The sequence below is a fragment of the Rattus norvegicus genome, chromosome 6, assembly GCF_021556685.1.
Source record: "Rattus norvegicus strain SHRSP/BbbUtx chromosome 6, alternate assembly SHRSP_T2T, whole genome shotgun sequence".
Taxonomy (NCBI): domain Eukaryota; kingdom Metazoa; phylum Chordata; class Mammalia; order Rodentia; family Muridae; genus Rattus; species Rattus norvegicus.
Genome location: NC_141539.1, coordinates 114,256,955 through 114,276,785, shown reverse-complemented (window position 1 = coordinate 114,276,785; position 19,831 = coordinate 114,256,955). Strand labels below are relative to the sequence as shown.

The 19,831-nt window shown below is 38.2% G+C and overlaps 1 protein-coding gene across 32 annotated transcripts in view; it reads right to left on the bottom strand.

The window, feature by feature from the left end:
• Nrxn3 (neurexin 3) overlaps window positions 1-19,831 on the bottom strand; it is a 1,618,001-nt gene that overhangs the window by 1,076,731 nt on the left and 521,439 nt on the right.

Here is a 19,831-nt window from a genome sequence, read left to right as displayed (position 1 = left end):
GGAGTTAGGAGCAGGACAAAGTGATAATTATATTACCATTGTATGAAAATGGAGAGTCATAAATGCACAGGTTTGCATAAGCACAAAGTATCTTTAGAAAGAATTATGAACTATGAAATTGTCAGGAGAGTAGACTTATGGGATTCATATTCAGGACTGGGAGACTTACAGCTTCACAATACCCCCCTTGTTTTGTGTGATTATTCAAAACCATGTGGATGGATGACCTTAAAGAATGATTGACTAGGGCTGAAGAGATGGCTTACTGAGTAAAGTGCTTGGCACACAAGTATAAAAACCCACATCTGGCTCCAAGAACCCACATAAAGCTGAATGTGACCATATGTTTCTGGAATCCCAGTGATTCTATGGTGGGATGAGAGGCAGAGGTAGGAGAAACCCTGAATTCTGTGAACTGAGTAACCTGCCATATAGGTAAACAAACACAATCTGAGTCTCAAATCACTTTAAGTTAAAGACTTAAACCCAAGATTGTTCTTTCACCTCCAACACATGCAAAGGCTTCATGCACACACATAAACACACACAAAATGGTTTGAATCATTGAGAGGACTGCTGGTTAGGAGGAGAGTGTGTGGGACTTTATTTTTATAATCACATTGAACATGACATTGATATTAAAACAAAGGCGGAGACCCTACTTTAGGCAGTTAAGGACATTTACTTATCTGATAATTTAAATTTGCCCAAAAAAAGTTTATACCAGGGGCCAATTTACTCAATAAGGGGTATACCAGAGATCTCAGTCTCGGGCTTTTTCCCAAGGTGTGGTCCCCAGTCCATACTGCATGGCCATGGCCACTGTCCCAAAAAGAGGTGGTGAGTGGGAAGGAAAAGTGAGACTATTGACAAAAAGGAGTCTGTTATGACTTTCCAAACTTAGAACAATCCAAAATGCCATAGGAATTAATCTAGATTTCCCCAAATATTTAAAATATTTTACCTTTATTAATGCTTGTTTCTTTAACTTTGTATAATCTCTTCCCCCCAATGTACATCCTACCCCAATGTGGATGTTCTTGTATAGGAGCGTATGCACAAACATGTAAATAGAGGGCAGAAGAGAATCACAGGTATCAATCCTCCCTTGCACCTCATTTGAAATAGGACCTCTTCTTTCTTTGCTGTTTATCTGGTCTATGAGTTTCCAGAGGTAATCCTGTCTCTGTCTCTACCTTAGCATAGGTTCATGGAGATTACATATGTAGGTCACTGTGTCCAGTTTTATGTAGGTTCTTGAAGGTCTGGATTCAGGTCTTCACACTTGCAGAGCAAAGATTTAATCCACTGACCCAGCACTCTAGCCCCAGAACTGAATTTTAGTGTAGTATTCCTGGATGATCTTTAGTGGTCCAATTTTTGGTGAACCACATCCATACAATAATATTAATTAAGGAACATCAAAGGGACAGGGGACAAAAATAAGAATATGGAAGAGGCAGGCAACTTTGGCAAAGTAACATCTCTGTTTATTTCTGAACAATGGGAGTTACAAAGAAATGTGATTTGTGAGGAAGAAAAACTGAAGACACATAAAGCTCTTAAAGATGGCATGCAGGAAGTATACAAAAGTCTCAACTATGTGTGGGGGTATTTGCGGGAGTTACTGTTAACCCTGTACCATCCTTTGCACAGCCAGATCTAATTTGTACTTTCAGTAAAGCAATAAGACTTTGGAGCCAAGATCGATCTCACCATCCATACTGTATCAGTGAGAGAATATTAATTGGGTGGGTCATGTCCATGCGTTTTCTTTGTTCTGTAACATCCAACTACAGACCATTTCTCTCCTCTAAACTGACACCAGACAATAACCAAGCACAGCTATTGACTTTGAACAATAATAGCCAGTGTGGCCCACAATTATGACAAAGTATGGAAATTATTCACCTATTTTGTAACCATGACTGTGGAGTGAACTATAGTTAATACCATTAAGAATAGTAATGATTTTTAATACTTATTAGATACCTCACAGAAGGCATTATATTAAAGGCTTATCTACCATCCCACCCAGATAAACACATATTTGGCAAACCTAGAATCATTCTTTCATTTTATAGACATAGAAAGTAGCTAAGAGACAGAATAGTGGTAAGCATAGATCAGGACTCAAATCCTGCATCAGTTCCAGAAGTCATGCACAGAACTGCCCACATATTTACTGGAATTGCCTGAGAAGCTCTTCATGAATGTTACAGAAAGTCATATGTGATCAGCTTCCCAGTTCTAAAGCTGCATTTCTTGTTTTAGTTCCACCAGACTGACCATAAACAAAGAAGAACACAATGGATCCTCAGGAAGCTACTCAAACAATCATGAAAGAAATAATCAGAGTTTGACTAGTATCCCCATTCTAACTCCCAACTATGTTGCCCTAGCATGTGTGATCTCTGTATGGGAGCCCCACTTTGCTTTGGCCTGTTTCTGGATAAAATATCTTTGACTTTGCTCCCTTTAGAAGTCATTAGTAGGCAGCAATAACTCATCCAAAACAAAACGAGGAGGCTTGGCCCCCTGATCAATAATAGAGAGAGAAAGCTAAACTATCTGTCCTTACAGGGATCCAAGAAAGAAAGTAAAAAGACAAGGCCTTTAAAATGAAAATAAAGACCAACTCTTTGTGGGCAGTGTACATTATTGACTCCAAGACTGATAATGATATGCAGGATGTAGATTTCTGAAGCAGTGATTGGTAAAAGCAGGGGCAGAAAGTGGTTTGTGATAACTAGACTTCTGTCAAAGTTTCTTGGGAGGCAAGCTCTCTATCATGACCTTAAAATTGCTCGTGTGTGCAAAATTGCTGATGGTGAAAAGAGAGTCAACATCTTCCTTTGCTGACAGTTAAGGAACCTTTCTAACCTCAATTTTATTCATCTCTTCAACCCACCCCTTCCCAATGATCACTTTGTATTTCCAGGTTAATGTCAAGAGGAAGTTAAAAGCCATCCATAATAGAACACAGCAACTTCTCAACTGGCACAAAAGTCTAGGGAAAAGCAATGCTACATCTTGATCTACGGCCGTGTTAGAACTCTACCAGAAAAAGTGGCCCCAAAGTAAAATTCTGTAGTATAGCTACTACTAAGAAGGTTTGAGAGGGCAATTGTATTGAACCTCTATGACACTCAACTTACCAGTTTCATTGCAGTCATCTGTCTCTTCACCTCCTATATATACACTAAACAGAACCATTCCATGGCTGGGCAGAAGAGTACTCAAGGTGAACCTTGAGCCTGTGCACTTGGGCATGAAATAGGAAGATCAGCCAGACCATTGCCCAAGGTGAATTAACATTGGTACTGTGTTCTCTGGAAATCTGCCTCTCACTTAAGCAAGTGTCCCAAACTGATGGATGGAACTAGACAGAACCAGTGGCATCAAGTGACAGAAAGCAGCCTTGTTGACAAGCTGTCCTGGCAAGAAGCTATTTTTTTTTTTTTTGGTTCTTTTTTTCGGAGCTGGGGACCGAACCCAGGGCCTTGCGCTTCCTAGGTAAGCGCTCTACCACTGAGCTAAATCCCCAGCCCCCTGGCAAGAAGCTATTAAAGACAAAGTAGAACTGGTACCCCATGGGGGAAGATGTCACACAGTCAAAGAGGCAGAGTATAAGAATGACAAGCTGATCTTACTATCCCACCCATGGATTAAAGACTGTTGTTTGGACTTATAACTCATGCTTAAGAGACCAGCTGGGAAAAGACCTAAGAACAGAAGTTCAGAGTTAAGACAAATTCTCTTTGAACAGATGTGTTTATTTTCCTCTATGATCATGATATAGAGACATATAAAAAACTATGGTGTGGGAGCAATATAATAATAATAGTTACAACATACAGAGGTCCTATAATATTCCAGGCTCTTTAATAAATATACTGCTATACATTGTTATATATCCTGTACACTAAACAGCTGGAAACACTGATATTATCCCTACCTCACCAACAAGTGCAGAGAAAGATAGATACTAGACCAAAACCACACAGCCAAGAAATGACATAGCCAGGACTTGAACCTCTAACTCATTGTACTGGGACAAGGGTATGCTCCAGGAATAATAATTTTAGACTCTTTATTAGGTCATATCTATACATACATCAGAAATCCTTTTGTAGAATATAAAACGTTATTTTGAAACACAAAGCTCTTTGTACCTACCAGGATCCTTCTCAAGAAGGCTCTTATACTGTCCTGTCAAAATCACTTTGGAAACTTCTATGAGACAGGTGTTAGAGTTTATCTTTGTTCATGTGGTCTCATGGACTGCAACTTTTTTCTCTTTTCCAAGGTGTCTAAGTGGCAGCCCTTCCCAGGCCCCCTCTCTCAAATCATCCCACACCTTCCTACCTAAGTTGATCCTATCATTTGACAAATCCTAACTCTTATATTACCAGTAAATGATGAGTTTTTGCCCCACTGTCTCATCTCCCTGCCTGGGTTGGGAAAGGAGACTAGTCAGCTATACATGCTGAATTTAAAACATCAAACTCTACCATGATCCCTGGGTTGTAAGGTAAGTCCTTAAGAATTCTCCAAAGGTTCCCTCTCATAGAAGTATTTTTCTCTGTCCTCCCACCTCATCATATATCATACTTAAATTCCTGGGATCATAATTATATAATATCTGTTATACAGTCTGAACCTTTACTCCTCAAACAAGAAAACTGGAAGCAATGAAGTAATGCATGCCCAAATGGCACTTGGAACTATCTATGCTGTCAAATACTAGGAGGCTCAAACACTTGCTCTTTCTTTTATGGTGAATGTCAAGCATCTTTAATTATCTGTGGGTCCACATATCGAACAGTCTTAGCAAGCCTACTTGGTCACTGAGCTCCACTGTGATGACTCAGGTATTTGAAAGTATTTGGAAATGAGGTCATCATAGGTACTTTCTGCAAACTAAGCATCAGGGTACCTTAAGCAGAGCAACGCTAACTACAAATTTCATTGCAGTGTTTTTACTTTATATCCACATGCGAAGCCTCTACAAAATAATCTATCTCCATCCCAATTTAGTCCTTAGAGAATAATAATGAAATGAGGGGTTTTTTTTAACTCTAGCTTTCAGAATGCTGAAGCTTTGATAAAATTTTGAACTAATTTCATTATTATGTGATACTCCTTAGAGTAAAGAGATAAATAAATGACTAAGAAGATCTACAAAGGAATCTTGATTCCAGGGTCTCTACAGACTCACACAGGCTACTGCCTCTGCCCCCTTCCCCTTCTGTGTCCTAGGAATTTGATTATTCTGATCAGACTTGATTTCTCCTTCCACCAAATGGCCTTCTCCTCATCTGTCACTTAAAACACTTAGCTTTGTTACTAAGAAATATGCTCAATCTGGTCTTTTCAATAGACCTTAAATGCCTTCTGAAATACAGAAGGCTGGTATCTATCTGTAAATAAATAAAAACACACTTATACCTTTTAGGGTTGGACTAGACCTTAACTGTTTATATGTCCAATAAATCCTTATACCTTTATTAACTTAGACACTGGACTCAAGTAGCAGTAAAGGGTCATTGTTAAAACATATGGACGAAGGAGTTCTGCTTAGTAGTGTTTAAGCTTGAGCTACCCATACCAACTATGTGGCATTAAATAAAGGATTTAACTGTAGTCAGCCTAGAGATAATGGATAATATAAATAGCAAGTCTCACTTCAAAGGATTCTAATGAATGCATGAGCTAATATACCCTATATGAAATGACTTAGCATATCTCCTGCCCCCTTGGACGTACTCACTAAGTGTTACGTTCTGTGAAGTTATAAACTAAACAAGCAAGAGAGTCTGTCTTGGCATGGAATGATTAGAAAGGAAAGATCTTCATCATGGGGTAAGTCTTAAATGTATTGTCAGCCCAAAATGGAGGTTTACAGCTAATGACTTGATTTAACAAGCTCTCAAATATTTATATACCCAATAAACTATTTATTAATCATATCATGTGATATTTATTATGCAACACAGGATAGCTACACGGTAGCTACTCTCTCTCTCAAACACTTATACTTGCAGAGATTTCGGACTGATTATCATTAACATCGTCTATCACACTGATCAAACTCCAACAGTGAAGTCCAAGAACAAATGTGGCAGCAGATGGTCCTCTTAGCTTTCAGAGTCAGAAGAACCCAATATTTGGCATGACCAGGACCACATCTGCAACTATGGTCATGCTAAGAGGGGTCAATAAACTCACTCTGCCTGCTGAGAGGCAGCTGACACAGAACCTGGGGCTCAATATCCCAAGTGCTACATAACTTACTGTCTATTATTTGCAACTGCTACATTCCATAGTGCCAGCTATTTACATGCTTTAGATTTTGTTAACAGTGGTCAGGGTCTGCCAAATATTAAACTAATAAATAAAAACAAACTCCAGCATCATAAACAGGAAATGAAAATTGAGTTTCATCCCTTCAAGGCAGGATACATTGGGTAGGGGTGGGGAATCTCTGTTCTGAAGATCAAAATAATAGATCTAAAAGAGTCCAATAAAACTTGAAAGCAGGAGAAGACTGTGACTAATAATTGATTTAAAAAATGTTGTGTGATGTAGTAGGCTACAAATCAAATTAAACAGAACAATAAACTGAGTCCCAGAAGGTCCACAGGTCTATATTCTGTGCTGCATGGTTCCGTCTGTGGAAGTTTGGCTAGGTAAAAAGAAAAGGAACATAGAGAAAATTGCAGTAACAGACAATCTAATTTTGAATAGCAAAATTCTAATATGTAAGACATTCTAAATAGGTTATTCAGTTACAAGGCTCTGAATGCCTGGTAAGGGAGGGAGAAGAGAGGGGGAAGAGGGAGACACAGAGAAACAGAGACAGAGAGAGAGAGAGAGACAGAGAGAGAGAGAGAGAGAGAGAGAGAGAGAGAGAGAGAGAGAGAATGCTATGCACCAGTCCTCATGGATCTATCCTCATAAACTGAAGGACTACAATGTCAGCCCAAGTGCAACCCTGTGAAGGTCAATACTACATGAGTTCCAGTTACATTTAGGCTGACATGTTTATTTCCCTGACAGAGTCAAAGTGGCACACCTCTTTGATTCATGTTAGCAAATATGTTCTTCTATTTTCTACACTAAAGGAATGGTACTCATTAACTTATATTATTCTATTCTACTTTACCTTTCTTATTCAATCCAGAGGAAGCCTCAGATCTCTTCTCAAGGAAATGCTCATGAAGTTAAGAGAAATTATTCTCTACCTTTATCATCTTATAACACAAAATCCAACTTAAGATAAATCATCTTCCCATATTGAATACTACAAAGGAAACAATCCAGTTACAGGTTTTACATAACCATTAGATCTTTAGTTCTTGACCATGGAGGATATATGGAAGCCGAAGAGCAATTATAACCAACAGGCTGAGGATGCTTAATGTAGACATATATTCCGAAGCAGAATTAGACTGAGATATATTTGTCTCTCTGATTGATGCTCAAGGATGTGTGATTAGAAATGACACAAATTAGATTTTCCCTGTGCTATCCAGAAACAACACTCTTAAGATCCTCATAACATGAAATTTATAAACAGAAGCAGTGCATTCCTAATGAGGTCATCAATAATTTCCAAGAATTAGCAAATTCCTGGTCATACTAGAGAATCAGTACACATCCACTCTTGTGTATTCTGTTTTCCTATGCACTAAGAAAACCAGTAAATACCTACCTTCCCTTCTGCTTTTTAATATTTGACACAGGCCTGACTGGAGTGGAAGTTTCATGTCACAGAACAGAGAAAATAAGATCAGATGAGTAGGTGGTACCTGATTTTTAAAAGCTCCAAAAAAGCTTAAATTATATGACAAATGATAAAAGAGGGGACCTATTAGAGCATAAAGGAAGTCTTTAGCAGTTTGATTAGAAGGGTGACAAACTTGAAATAGTGGTTTCCGGTCTTACATGGAATATACTGTGTTATTTTTATTCTAAAGTCTAGAAATGGCTCTAATCACATAGTTTTTTTTAAATAAAAACTTTCCAATGGCTTTTCGCCAATTGCAGATTAAATGAAGTTTTTTAAACCTTATATAGAAGACCGTCCCTCCCTAGTTCCTACATCAGTGTCACCTCACAGAATTATGCATCTCCTCTTTATCATAGAGGTGGATCTTGCCTGGGTTTTCTTTGACCATATGAGTCATGGCTTAACCAATCCTTCCTTGGGAACTTGGCCACTGGCAGTCCAGCTCCTTTCTTACTCCCCTCTCCAATGCTCCATGTCTCTCCTGGTGGTTTGACATCTTCCCAGACAAATTAAGCCATGCTTTTCCTTTTGATGTCTCCAAGTACTTGACATAAAATATGTAATATGCATGATAAAGTATCAGTATACCAAGAGAGCAAAAAACCAAGTGAGATCAAATAACTACTTACTAATTCCTCCAAAATAGAGCACACTATAATCAAGAAAGAAATCCCAAGGTTTATTCTGCACAACAATAAGTAATGAGACTTTGGAGACCTAATGAATGACAAGCAGTAAAATGGTATTTAATGGGACCACTAAATATTGGTTGAGTTTTTCCTAGTGTACATGCTGAGGAGATGTGCATATATTTCTGACTATATGAAATCTCTGTGCTCCTGAGTGACCGTTATTATTATTTGATGTGCCTTGGCAGAACACTAATGAAAAAAGAACAAAGCACAATCGTAGGTTCAATCAAGTTCTTCTAAGTTTGGCTGCTATCTGCTCTGGAGTTATACTAAAGTATCACTGTAAACTTCTATGGCATTGAAGAAGTCATCTGAGCCATGTGGATATCTTGAAATATTGCCTCAAAGCTATGATCTTCTGTATCCAGAGTCAAATAGCAGACATCAACCCCAGCAATGAAGCTTTTGGATTAACTACCAACTGCTGACTGGCCCTGGTTCAAGAGAAAAGAGGTAAATGACAATAGACATGGCATCCAGAATTTAGAGACAGTGTTATATGAAAAATTCTAAATGTCGAAGAGTAGAAGAACATTCTGTAAAAAGGTTCAATGAAACAGAGCCTTCAAAGAGTATAGCATAGTTGACAAAACAAACAAACAAACAAACCAATAGTGGCATACCAGACAAGGGAGTGTTCTATGCAGTACAGAAGACAAGTTAGCTACTTCAGCACCATGGATAGCGACCGGTTTTGCAAAGATGGGGAAAGCCTGTGAAGGAAATTCCAGTAGCATTTTCGCTGAGAAGCCAAGTCCATACATTTTGTTACACCCCTTTATTATATGAGCCCTATGTCTATTTAAGTACACACAGACCAGAGGTTTTCAGCTTTGTGGCTGAGAAACATCCAAAGTGGGCCTGTCTGTCAAAAGCAATTACAAACTATTTCTTATCGGGCCTGCTAAGCAGTTCTGCCTAATGAGCATCCTAATCAGATGCCTTTTCAAAGTGGTCCGAGGAGGCCACACTATAATCAGCATAAGATGTGGGGAAGGTGGTGGGAAAATAGGGCATGCTAGCAGGTAGCCGATAACAGATTTCTCTCTAATCAGGCGCACAAGACAAAAAGAAGAAAAGTTGACAGGATAGACAGAAATACTAAGGCTGAGGTTTGTTTGTTTGGCTGGTTGGTTGGTTGGTTTTGTTTTTTCTGAGAACATTTCTTTACTCTTCATTAATTTTACACTAAAGAGACATTTGACAGCAACACCCTCACCATGTGCCTTACTTATGAGTTTCAAGATGGCAATCGTTTATTTTTAATTTTTAAAATTTAAATTCTTTTCATTCAATATTTTGATTACCACAACTCCTCCTAGATACTTGCCAGCTCCTCCCCCACGCAGCTGTATGTTCTTTCTCAGAAAGAAGGAGGGAAGAAATGAAGGAGGAAGAGAGACAGAGAGGTGTTGACAGAGAAACCAACGTGGTGATCTTAGCCTGAACTCACCTATGACTTTATATTACATTTCCTAAATCTGCAGAGAACTTGATAGCCACTAGATGTCCCTTATGCTATGCACAACCTACCTAAAATGAATTTCACTACCTGTTACACAAATTACATTCAAAGACATGTTTCCAAGCCTTAACTCTCAAGTAGCTCCTATAATTCCTACAGATATTCTCTCCTTGGCCTTGTTTACTCAACTCCCCCTACAATATTTCAATAGCAGTTTAAGACATGCTAGAATACACTGGTTAGATTAAAAATCTTCATAGTTATATAAAACAGGTAGAAAGACTGGACAAGTCATTGAATAGGAATATTTGAAAAAGTATTTTTTAAAGCTAGGATACCGAAAAAGGTTTAAAATGTATCATTGCTTTCAAAATTCAACAATGGTTTTTTTAAACACAGATAGAGATTCCATAGTTCAATTTAAATTCAGATTTTTTTTTGCATACCCTAGAAGCTTCAACTTTTAGAGTCAATGCAGCCAAGGGACAGCAAATCATTAATTTCACATGTCAAATTTGAGTAATTAAGAGTGGTTGCCTAGGAAATGAGAGGAAAATACTTATACTGAGATCAATAGGCAATACCTGTTACAAGAGTTGGAGGTGTATTTTCTAAACCTGAATGAACCTACCAGCTCTATCCAGGGTCCTGGGTATAGGGTGGCTGTTGGTGGGGCAAGGGGTTAGTAGCTAGCCTGAACAGAGAGCTTGCTTCTCAGTTAGCTGTTAGTGTTTTACACACAGTAAGTTGTTTAAACCTGGCTGGAAAAATAATTAACCAAAGGCAACACAATAATGTTGATAAGACGTGAGGGCACTATGAAAAGTCACGAACTAACTTGGAACTTTCCAAATTGATCTGGGATAAAGGATCACTAGATTTAATCATCATAATTTAAAGGCATGTAAAATATAGTTTATATCACATATTCTCAAATCAAACTATCTATGTTCACCTCGTTTCTCTGTAATGTAGGCAAGTTGTTTAAATGTTTGCAATTCCATTTTGTTCAATTTTGAAGTAGGACATTGAATACTTACCTAAAAGGTTGTTGTAAAGATTTAGCTGACATTCATTCATAGACTAACTGCTGATACATCATCAGAGTCAGTGACTACTATCTTCATTTTACAGAGAGAGAATGTAGAAATTGATAATGCTACATATATGTCCAAGATTATACCACCAGTAGATCATGGAGTCAGAGTGGAAATGAAGGTAAGTCTCACTTCACAGTCTGTTACTGAACAACTACTAGTATCCTACCACATAAAATACATTGAGGTTTCTTAAAGATTCCTCCTTTGGATAGTGAATTTAAAATAAGGAGCTACTAGAAAAAGTAATCCTTGCTTCTAGTGTCAAGTCAGACATGTTTAAAATCAAGTTATTATGAATTAAGCACACTCGGGAGCATCTGTCAGGGATGAAGAGTCACCCACTTCCTTTATGGGTTGTAAGAGAGATGGAAAAGACAGCAAGTGTCTACATCCTAATTTCAAATATAAAAGTAATTTTTAAAAATTATGAAGTGCCTTTTCTGACCTAATATGGCAGCCTAGGCAGGCCCACAGGACTGCTATCATCTTATTTCCCTTGGGAAAGACCACCTAGACCCTTTGTGACTTTTCTGATGGAACAGATGGCCAGGGCTACTGTTGGACACAGAAGAGTGAGTACCTGGCCAGCTGAGCACACCTGCTTACCCAGACCTGGACCGTTGTCCACTCATGACAGCCAGCTGGTAGAAACTGACTGCCACCGATTCCTTGTCCAGAACTCAGACAGGCTTTTCCTGTTACTCATCAGCTCCTCAGTCAGGATAATTAATGGTTTGTTTTCATAATGAGTGCTGGGAATATTGCCATACACATCTGTTCAGGGGTATTTGGGTGACCTAAATCAGACCTTTGCTGACAGCAGCCTCTGGCTTCTTTCAAATGAACCATCACTTCATTTACTTATGGGGCATGTTTATTAAAAAAAATTTAGATCAAATACTTCAAGTTTGCAAGAGGAAAGACATCTGCCTTTCAAAATATCTGAATGATGATCCCCAAAGATGTCAGACTATATATTATCGCTGAATCATTTAGTGTTCTCTTATTTAAAAGAAAAAAGTCTTTGTAGATGTGATTGAGTTCAGATGAGTCTGGAATTCTCCAAATGGACCCTAACTGCATCATCTTTTAAGAGGAAGGCAAAGATGAACTGTATGCCTACACACATAAAGAGAGAAGACAATCTGAAGATACTTGTCACAGATTGAAGGAGTGCAGTCATAAGCCCAGGGATGTCAGTAGGTACCAGAAATGGGATGATGCAAAACACTGATTTAAACTTGAAGAGAGTTGTAATTCTGGGGTAACTCTAATTTTAGCAGAGTGAAAGTGACATTCGACTTCAAAACAGAGATAAAATGAATACATTACTATTTTTTAAAATACCCAAACTCAGCACCAGTGGAAGGGAAAGCCCTTGGTCTTGCCAAGGTTGCTCCCCCCCAGTGCAGGGGAATATGAGGGAGGGCAGGCAATAAAGGGGATGTATAGGGGGAATATCTGTATGGGGGAGGAGGGAATGGGGGTTTATGGAGAGGAAACTAGGAAGGGGAATAACCTTTGAAATGTAAGTAAAGAAATATATAATAAAAATTTAAAAAAACACCCAAACTCTGGCAATTTGTTTTATAAACCATATTTAATTAATTTACTTTTGTCTATTCATTCCCCTACCCCTTGCTAGAGTTTGACTTGGAGTAAATTCCCAGAGCCTGACCTATTTCCTTTGGTGCTTGCTCTCCATGAAAGGCTTGGGTTAGCAGAGGAAGAACTAAGTTAGAATAGAAAATGCTTTCTCGCTTGATCTAGCTATATTAATATCAGTAATTCATGCTTTGGTTGAAACTAGTCTTTGAAATGTAAATCATCACAAAAAATACAGCTGCCTGGTTTGGCTCCTCAACAGTATGAAGTATAATCTCATGTAGTTCACAGATTGTGCCCAACTTTCACAACATTTCATAACCGAAGTTCATCAAAGCAACAATTAATCACATGGGCTGTACAAAACATGAATCATATACATTTCATCATACTGAAGGTTGTCTAATAGAAGTGATATAATGTTTTCCTGGGATATTCCTTAGGAGACAGATATGAGCCCTTGTTCAGTTACTTACTGACCAACTAGTACACACAAAATACCATGCTAGGGAACTGTGGAGTAGGGAAAGAACAATGACCGGCTTTTGTTTATGGACAAAAAAATCTGATCCTCTGAGAGGCAGGTAACAAATGTATTTCTTCAGTTATTTATTCAGTCGTTATCTCTTCAGTGTTGCAGTCTTGAAAACGAAATAATGAAAACCATACAACAAGAAAGCTTCAGCCACGAAACTCATAAAACTTTTAAAATTAGTTACTTGCAAGATTTTTTTTTAGAAGTTTCTACCAACCTGAGCCTTCATGAATAGCAAGCATCAAAGAAATGGGCCATGCTCTGGGGATTTATTCCAAGTCAAGCTCCCTCAAAACAACGCTACGCATTCTAATTCAGGATGTGAAAGGGGACAAGGAGCGGTCACAGAGTGCTCTCCATGGCATAGCGTCAAGAGGTTGGGTAAACAGTGAAATAAGAGAACAAAAGAAATAACATGAACAATAAAAAGAGCTGAATGAGAAGTCTTAGCGCAGTCTTAGTCTTGGATTTAGGGGAAATGATCATAGACAAAAACCTAGGTAAGACCTAACAATGCCTCTAGATACCCAACTAAGAAAGTCTAACTTATACTCAAGGCACTGGGGAGCCACACAGGTAGGACAGTGAAGAGATCAGATTACCTGATATAAATGACTATCCCAGTGGTGACAGAGGAAAAGAATTACAAGGAAGCAAGTAGAAAAGGAGGCAGAAAAACACATGTAAACAACAGCCATGTGACAAAATAAGGGGCCACATGTCTAAGAAGTGTTGTAGAGGAATCATTGCTTACCTGGGAAGAATACATGGGAATACGTCTTACTAGGCAAGATATCCATGAAGAAAATGAAAACCAGACGATAACCTGACCAAATGGACTGGGAGTAGGAGAGATCTCAATCCTAAACACAGAGCTGAACATTAAGGATGCCCAGCAGGAATTTGAGCAGAAAGAAAAGTGAAGAAAAATTCTCTAAAGGTCTATAGAGCACCTGTGCTCATGGCATTACAAAAGCAACACCCAAGTAAAAGAAAACAATACAAAGTCTGTAGTATTCCCAGTGAGAACAGAGAACAGGGCAACATTCTAAAATTTTTTCCAGAGGTAAAGCTAACATGGCTTGCTGATTTGTTGAATGCGCTCCGATCGCTGTGATGTTCCCATGTGTTAACATTCCCAGTTCTGTATCGAGTCCTGATGACTAGTTAGTTGGGGCCTAGAACTCTGCAATATGCATTATGTTTAAACTTTCCTAATCACAGCAACCATCTGATTTTACAGGAGAGAAAATGGGGACCTGTCCAAACTGGCAAGATTTTTAATTGATCACATGCGTGTAGTGCACTCTAGAGGGCCTTGGGCACTGCAGCTGGTTTTGCACTGCAGTTACTCTGCGTAAAAATCTGAAAACAAGATGTCTTCAACTACTTGCCTTCATGTTTCATGAGGGAAGTTTTCCAACTTAGAGTTCTTACAATCTCAAGCAAAATGTCACTACAAAATCTAGGTTGAGGTACATTTGGCTCAATACCACCCTATTTAAGGCATGACCTTGGAATCCAAGTCACCAGCTAGAAATCCTTGTACTGTATAATTGGGACAAAACAGAGCCAAGGTAACAGAGACATATCCTGAGAGGAACACAAAACCTACTCTTGCCTGAAGTTTAAGAATTTATATTAGACAGACATGGAGGTAGACACTTTTGAAAATATCATTAATTTAGACACTATCGAAAAATGTATTAATGTAGACACTAGTAAGAATAACATTAATGATTTCTAATGAGGTGTGCATCCTTGAAGTGAACAGAACAATATTTCTACCTGTGAATAAAGTTGAGTAGCATCTAATGAAGTTCAAAGTCCCAATGTTTCTCTAAAAACCTACCCTGGAATTTTCACAGAGCTAAATCTAAAGGGTCATCATGTCCCTTTTTCTGATGGGCTATATATTATTGTCTAACTTTTCTTTATACAAGAGGGAAAGAAACTCCTCAGTTTCCTGCTTGACATCATGATGTAACACTCCTAATCATTGTGTTTGCTTGTATGTGCCATAACCCTACGATTGAGGAAATCAAAGAAAAATGCTGTCTTCTGCCCTTGCTGTTTGATAGCTTTTCTGAAAGAAAATACTATCAGCCTGGCCCGTTGTACCTAAAAGATGGTTATACTTCTATAGGGCTCTCTTCACTACTATTCAACTCGTAGTGTACAAAATGTGTGGGGGGGCACAAGAGAAATAAAACAAAAGTATTTCTGGAACTTGGGCAAAAAAGGGAAGTCATCAACTTGCATTCTATAAAACCCCAGAATCTATAGCTTGTTTTGATACTAGATAATGAAAATCAAGAGCCGAATGTGACAACTGTCAAATCAAAACACTGTTCATCTCTTTGGCATCTTTCTATCAGTGGTTCCAAGTTGACTGTGTGGCAAAGTATATTGTGCCATAATAAGCCAATAAAAAAATTTATTTTGTAGATGATAGAGGAGTGAATTCTTGCTACCTTGCATCTGCAGGCTTTGAAAGTCTTTAACTTAGTTTTTCCCAGAAAAATGATATTTAACGCATTATTAAACAATTCTGAACCAGTATTTCTGATGTTCTGAAATCAGAGTTCACAGAGTTCACAGATTGTAGATAATAACTTCTATCTTTCCCTTTAGCACTCCCTCCTTGAAACCCTCCTTGCCTGGGTTTAATGACTGAGCACTTTCCAAGGAATTCTTGATGACTAATTTTCTGCCTCAGTCATCATCTTTCTTTGCAGATCCTTTAAAATTGGGCTTTCCCCAAGCATGTGATGTAGGTCATCATTCGATTTTACTATCTTCTACTGCTAACTCCATTTATTCACACATTTTTACCTGGAAACCAAATCCCTTCCAACGCCCTAGGTCCCAAATTTGAAGTATCTGCTGAAATTACCCATCAACTTACAATTAAAGTCAATTTGAAGAACCTCAAGACGAACTTGTCTAGAAGCACAACTATCAATCCTCCTAAATTTCTTACTTCTTGTGATGCTTACTCAAGTTCAAATATTTATAGTTGTATGTAACACACCCTTGTCCATTTCCTTCAGATTCAATCTGCTGCCATTCCCATTGGATTCCATGTCCAACGTCTTTCTAATTCATTTTCTCTACTCTATTCTTTCTGACACATCTATTTCTACCTGCATTATAATTATTTACCATATTAACTTCAAGAGAAAGCTCACCAAATACTAAGCAGTGTAATTGTAACATGGCCCCTGACTTCGTGGAGTTTACAGTGTAGTGGAGATATTAGACAGGTAAGCACATGTGGACAGTGTTGCTAGGGGAAAAACAATATATGGGATATAGAAGTTTCTGTATATAGAAATGGTCAACACAATTCTAGAAATTAGGAGTCTGGATCAAGTTTCACAGTGATTAGTAAAGTGTAGCTTCTTAATGATTTCTTAAATTGAACTTCAGTGTCTGTGATTTTTAATGTGCTGCACACACGCTATTGTGGATGTGATTGTATTAAGTAGCATTCATAAGCAGATTGGAGTACTGGAGTAGAGTAAAAGAAAAGAGGTGGGATACAAATTAAGAGGACGTGGTTTGATGCAGAAAAATACGGTGAACTAAGATAGTGGCAAGAAGGAAGAGAGACACAGATTGTCCACATACCATAGGGACAAAAGAGACTTGAAAGAAAGATGTGAAGGAAAGAAGAGAGAAATAAAAAGTATCTCTGGGTATCATAGTTAAGAGGTTAGATAACAAGTCACTTGTTAAAAAATGCCTAGTGAATGTAAGAGTTGGTGAAGAGGGGAGAAAGTAAAGGACCAACTGGAAAATGAAGAGAGAGGGGGAAAGAAAAAGGAGAAAGAGGAGAGAGAAAGAAAGAGAGCATCCTGTATAAGAGGGGTCAGAAGTTTCATAAGACCACGTGATTCCTGATAACAAGGAGGATGGAGAGCATTCTTATTCCATTTAATAGAGAAACAGACCTTATTTCTCTATACACACATACCTAGACCATTCATGAATATGCACTTTTTGTAGCCAATTAATCTAAACGGAAAGACATTTCTGCCAAATAACAGTATAATGTATCTGTGGTCTCAGTATCATTTGTTTCCCTGACATTTCTGTTTTCTGATATTTTACCCAGATTGAACTTAAAGAGCTCAAGAAAAGAATCTGGACCATCTATGAGGCAAGCATTTGTTTAAGTATCGAGGGGTCAGAGAGAAGGCTTTTAGGTAAAAGTACCTACAGCCAAGCCTGAAGCTCCAGATCACACCTGGTAGAAGTGAATCAATTCCCAAAAGTTATTCTTTTACCTCTACATTCCAAACACTTGCAATAATAAACAAACGAGCAAATAAGAAATGTAATAAAAATAAAGGGCATTTATCATATTACACAAAGTGATGTAAACAATAAACTTGAAGGCATTTTCTGTGGGGAGAAATTGTGACAATGAGCTCTAAGTGAATTATTAAAATTTCAAAATGCTCTATTTGCTGCCATAATTTATTGACAGAGTCATGTTATGTGGCCCAGTCATTTTTGGAACTCTCAACACTCTTGCCACAGCTTTCTAGTTGCTGAGATTACTGATGTCTGAATTTTACCGAGACTGAAATAATCACTTTATTGAAGCTTTGTGGCAAGGATCACTTTGATCATGATGATGGTACATGACTATGACCATAAAAGACAAAGAGAGACTGAAGATTGAAAAGGAGGAGTATAATACCATATTTCTACCATTTAGAACTTTTAAACATTGAGAGAACATAGCAAAGCAATAGAATAGCAGCAAACCATCAACCACATTGACCTGAAGGTTACAAAATTATTATCCTGAGTGTTCCACAGTTCTTAAATACAGACTATGTGTTCAAAGACTACAGCAATAATTACTGCAAATGGAGTTGAGAATACAGGTCATATGCTATGTATTTGTAATAACACAGAACCTAAAGAAATGCCTCATGCAAAGATGCCAGCATTCTCCCCAATTCTATAACACATAAGGTCCTCAATCTATCTTTCAAGTAAGTTGTCAAGTCATTATTTCATTAAGGGATGCCGTGTAAGGCTCAGTCTTGACATCTCCATTTCCCTTATTCTATTCATCTATTAGAAACTACCTACATGTTAGGTCTAAGTTGGCTCCATACAGAAAATTAAGACAGCTCTAATTTTCTCTCTATGCCCCTATTCATGTCTTCAGATAATACCTGAATGTTTTTTATCTCAATATCTTTTAATAAACTGAAGTACTTCAGAGGATAAAATATTCCTGCATGGAATCCTTCTACCTTCTGACCTCTTATCTTCTTAGAGCCATGTTCCTTCTTTCCATGGTGGTGAAAGTCTAACTTGTTTCCCTTGATTTTTTTTCTTTCCCTATTTCTTGAATTCAGCAATCACCAACTCCTGAGTCATATGCATTTTCTGGTCCTTTAACTTTCTGTCAAGTAAGCTTCAACTCCCTGCAACTAAGCTCTCTAAAATTGCTTTGCACTATCTCTTACTTTCTTATCATATCTTATTACATTTCCTTTCCTAACAGCATTTGCACCAGTGTTTATAAATTTTATTTATATTCTTGCTGTTTTTTTCCACCTACTGAAATGAAAGCAGAGACTTACATTGTTATTGTTATCATCTAGTGTTTTATATCTAGGCTCTGGGAAAAAAGTCTACAAACTAGAAAAAACAAGAGTCTTTTTGCAAAGCTTCACAAAATCTATAGATTCACTCCCATTAGAAGCAAGAGTTCTGTTGAAAAATCAGAGTCCATGGAGGGTTTTTTAAAACATTTGGATCTTTGAGTTTGTTAACTTCTTTGGCTCACAGGCTTGTATCCTAAGGCATATACAAACTCTTTCTCCTCCCCCTTACCCTCTCCCACTCCCTCTTCCTCTCTTCTCTCTTCTCTCTCCTCCCTCCTCTCACCTCTCTCCTTCACCCTCTCCCTCTCTCCTCCCTCCTCTCTCCTCTCACCCTCTCATTCTCACTCCTCTCTCTTCTGTCCTCTCTCCTCTCTCTTCCTCTCTCCTCTCTCCTCTTTCCTCTCCCTCTCTTCTCTTGACTCTCTCCTCTTGACTCTCTCTCTCCCTCTCTTCTTCCCTCCCTTTCTCTCTCCCTGCCTCCTCTCTGTCTCTGTACTAAGCTAACAAAAAAGTAGATGTTACCAGTTGGGTTTCTCAGCATGGGGTGACCTCTCTGGGGCAAGCACAGTTTCCTCACACTTCCTCTCTCTGCCTTCCCAAACCATGCCATTCAAGTCCCACTCTTTCCCAGTGCCTTCTACTTCCATTACTGTAGAGGACTCATGGACATTTCCATTTCCATTCATGAATGGATGCTTTTGGGCAGAGCCCTGGAATTCCTGAGAAGTCTAAATTAAGTCTTTTATTCCCAAAGAGAACTGTGAACATATCCCAGAAAAAAATTAAAACATTGAAAAATAAGAGCTTGTACAGGTGCCAAGTGAAGGTACTCACCACGCCACAGTATAGCCACTCATTAAGTAAATATATTTGCAAAGAAAATATATCATGCCAGAGAAGAAAAATAAATTATTTAATCAATGAAAATTTACTGAGTGAACACAGTGTGCCAGGCATTGCTTCACAGCAGACACAGCGAGATCGTTTTCACACGAGTTTTAAT